Source organism: Xenia sp. Carnegie-2017, unplaced genomic scaffold (genome assembly GCF_021976095.1).
Source record: "Xenia sp. Carnegie-2017 unplaced genomic scaffold, XeniaSp_v1 HiC_scaffold_6, whole genome shotgun sequence".
Taxonomy (NCBI): Eukaryota; Metazoa; Cnidaria; class Anthozoa; order Malacalcyonacea; family Xeniidae; genus Xenia; species Xenia sp. Carnegie-2017.
Window position 1 is genome coordinate 10,430,349 of NW_025813526.1, and position 4,398 is coordinate 10,434,746.

Here is a 4,398-nt window from a genome sequence, read left to right on the forward strand (position 1 = left end):
ATACTAACCTGGACGATCTATATCTACAAACATGTAACGATACTCTCGGGCTCAACCAATTTACTTTATTACGTCATTTGGACGACAGAGCTAACTACTTGCTAACGAATACATACGTTTTGCAAGCAACGTCAGACTCGTACGCCAACAACTCTAGTTCAACCACTACTGCAAGGATTTTGGTCTCGTACAAGCAGGACTTAGAATTAAGTCGCCGTTGAACACACAAGAGGCTATTCGGATTGTCAAATCCACTAGCAAACAATACATAATTGACACCCACACATTTCCTGTACACACAATACAATGACGTAAGAACCAGATAACAAATACGGTTAACCTCACGTTTACTCCTCATTTGCCTCTGAAGATGACTACCGCTAAGGTTGTCGAAACGTCTGTCAAAAAACAACAAAAGCAGTCCTTCTCAGGACTATACCAACCTGGACGATCTACATCTACAAACATGTAACATTCTTCATTTGTAACTAAAATTGCCGAGCACTTTCGAATTTGTCTTTCTGGCCATGAATGAATGATGAAAGCTGTGCATAATTGCAAGGCACAACGAAAGCATCTTCCTCTGGCCAATTGTCATAAATGAAATTTTGCTAAGCTATAGCTCTCGTGTGCGACATAAGTCATAGTATTTTTTTGAAGATTTCGCGCGATGCAAATTGACCATAAGTTTTTTATCTATGTTTTATCATAACCATGAATGTTTATTTGCTCATTATTAGCGTGCTATACTATACATTTTCGACACGGGCGAATGCATATTGACAAAGGTGTCATTCGCCTTTCCTAATTTTGCACTACTCGGAGAACCAAATACCCAAATAATCGCTTGAATAATTGCATAATTGACAAACAGATTGACACAAAATGGTAAGTCATTCGAAATTGTATCGTCAAATTGCTATATTTAACAAAAAACTTTCTTTGTTACTCTCGCAGAGCATATTATTAAATAACGATTGAAATATTTACGACAATTACTTTCACAACGCAACGGAATGTTCATTAAAATACAGCAGTATTTTCTCGTATGTAAGTGCATACAACAATATATGTCTATTTTCGTCTTAATTTCTATTCAGTATACCAACAAAACGTTTTTTTCATAATAATTTGTCGTCAATGATACTTATCAAACATTTTATGCGACGTGCGTGTATAACATTACCCTGTTTACTTACGACACACAAGTGACACGTTGCTTATTCCCGTTTCAAACGTCGCATTTTACATGAGCCGAATGCATTTAAAGTGCTACTGAAGTTAAATTTTCATACTTCGTTTTTTGACATAAACATTTTCTTTGTATTTACTGATCATTTTGAGTTATTGCACACTGAATTTGATTTAGGGGAACGCATTGAAATTTGTGTTCAAACATGGCACTTTAATGCGAATTTGCTGTGAGCGCGTGACGTCATTTAAAGGACGGAGTTCTATTTTAAAGCTATCACTTAATAAAAATATATACGAACCAGAATATTTCCAGCATGAGTTTTACATTTTTTATGACTTTTTTTTCCAAGAATCAAGTATAGCTGGTGAAAAATGAGTAATACCAATAAGAATACAGCATATACAACCTTTATAGTTTTATTAACTTCTACAATAAACTTATATTTCTCGATGAACTGGGTACTGTTTCCCTGTCAACCACAGCGAGATTACACATAATATAAATATTAACACGGTTTATTTTACCGTCACATGAAAACATGTGACTTGGACGAGATCTGAACTCGCATCTTTGGGATACAAGTCCGCCGCTCTACCTGTTGAGCTACCAAACCCACAGGGATTGGAGACGAGACAAATATTTTAAAACTACGTATGGACGAAAATTAAAATGGCGGAAAATAGTAATACAAACATTGTTGATCAAATTCTGCCAAATTTAAACGAACATTCTTCAAGAATCGCGCCTCAAACAAGCGCAGAAACAAAGCTAAAGTAAGTCACATTTTCAATTCTAATACAGGTAGACGGCGGTCTACATCAGTTGTACCAACTACGAACACTACCGAACAAAATGTGCCGAGGAGGAGTTTTGTCACGACGCGAAATTTTACTTCACAGCGCCCGTCTGCTTCTAATCGAAGAAGGATTAGGGAATCTAAAAAAAGGCATGGTGCTATAGATAATAGACCATTCTTATGCGACCTTATTTTGCTGGGAGGACCGAATGCTTCTGTCGTTTCTCGTCATAGAGCATGCCTTGCTCTGATGGAACGGAGTCACATGATGTCAGGCTGCAGATTCACCAAGGCAATGAACGCTGCACAAGAGGAAATTGCCATAATGGAAGCTTTTGTTGACAAAACTCCAGCTGGTGTGGATATCGAAATATTAATGTCAATGCACACATCTCTTATTGTGCCATTTTTGGCTCATCGTCAGATTGGCATTGATGGAGCAATTTTGCAACGGCTCTTTCAGAGTAAACCAGTTTAGGTGTGACCAAACAAACAGGTCATAATTGAGCATCATATATGAGTTTCTGTTGTCCTCTTCCGTGGTTTAATAGCTGCATCAACTGTTTTACTTGCACATGTGTATGTTAATGCACCATATTTCAACATCTTGATTGGAAAAACGAATTAATTGACAATATTATACTCATCATATATAAATTAAATATGCAGTCAATGTGGAAAAATGTGTAATTTAATATAATACACATCACAGGAATAGTTTGTGAAGTCCCTGTTATATTTTTAAATAATGATTTGTTTGGTGATGTGCAGATTTCCAGAAGCTCTACTGATGCCAATCCTGAGCCATTAGCTTTGCCTCGAGATACAGCACAATCTCTATCATCACTGCCTCCAGAGACAGCACAAGCTTCTTTACAATCAACCACTGATCTTCATACAATTGGTGTACAGGATACATCAGGTTAGTTACATTAAATATTATATTGCCACCATGCTTTATCTTATTGCTAAATTATATTATTTTTTTACAGCACAATCTCCGTTTTCATTGCCTTAAGAGACAGCACAAGCTTCTTTTCAATCTACTACTGATCTTCATGCAGTTTGTGTACAGGATACATCACATTATTTCCACCATGCTTTATCTTATCGCTAAGTCAATCTAAAGATGGACTTAGATTAAAGAGACCAATACCGGTTAATGTAGATCTTTAAATTACCAAGTCATACCAAAAACTAATTTAATATAAAAGCTAGTTGTTGCTGATATGTTTTCAAGAATTATTCTTCATATCAATATGTTCTTGGCTTAGGCAGTTAAAAATTTTTATTGCAATACGCGCACTTACAATACAATAGTAAATCAATTTTAAAGTTATCAATAGCATCATAGTTCACCAGCTCTTTGCACATTGCACATTTTAACAAAATCAATTTCCTTTTTAACGTGTTACAATAGTTTACCAAAATTGAAATGGCATACCCGACAAGCCAAGTAGCCTATATGTACTGTAGATAAAGCTATGCAGAAACATATTGTAAAATACATTACAAAATCGAAATTTCACGGCGCATAATTCAACTTACGCTGCTAGAATACAACCTGTGAGTGCCAATGAAATCTCTTGCATAAAGCTTCTTGTGACTTGTTTCGGTACTGTGTTTGCCACTAGGGACCACGCACAGTTAATATCCTTCTTTGCTTCGATTAGTATGGCAACACACATCATAAAGCATAAGTTTTTGTTATTTAACTCTTTGTAAAATATGATTCAATTGCGCTTTTGGAAAGCGTTAGTATGCATTTGTCTTACATTTACGCTTGCCTTTGTCATTTTTATGATCATTGCAAGGACAGATGTTTTATTTACCTACACAAACCAATTTCCGAAAAGCTTCTTGAAAAACATCCTTTGTATGCCAATTTTTTTCTTTGACAGAAGAGCGCACTGGAAGGTTTGGCGACGTATTCGCAATTTTTAAGTTTGTTTTAAACTCAGAATGAGTATATAATGAACAAAAACTCCAATTTACAGTTATAGAAACTCTTGTAAAAGTTTGGAAGAAGCTCAAAATTGCTTGAACACACTTACACTATGCGGATTTGCAAGACATTGCATGATGAGGGCTGCGTTTTCTGAGTTGGAAGGTCAAAACTTTGAACTCAGAACAAGACATTTATAATTGAAATAACCCAACATTCTTTATCAAAAATCGTGGATTTATGACCATTTCGCTCAATGTCGGTGCTCGTCAGCATGTCTGGGAAAGTCGCCTAGAAATATACGTTAAGGGCTTCCAGCATGGAAGGCCTGGTTCATTACAAACTTAGCAAAAAAATTATTTACGCTTCATCAACTTTTATATGGAATTGCACTTTTTAATGGTCTTGTCATATCTAAATGCTGATTTTTATGGAAACGATTTTATGTCAATATATCAAATG

General features: G+C 35.7%; 1 long non-coding RNA gene across 2 annotated transcripts; it reads left to right on the forward strand.

Moving 5' to 3' along the window:
- Positions 1–495: 495 nt before the first annotated feature.
- LOC124457583 lies at positions 496–3,514 on the forward strand. Of its 2 annotated transcripts, none has more exons than XR_006952672.1 (3): positions 496–888; positions 1,997–2,913; positions 2,984–3,514. It is a non-coding gene; the product is annotated as an uncharacterized LOC124457583 (long non-coding RNA). The 2 variants fall into 2 exon arrangements; XR_006952671.1 differs by having other exon boundaries at positions 512–888; positions 2,763–2,913.
- The last annotated feature ends 884 nt before the right edge of the window (positions 3,515–4,398 follow it).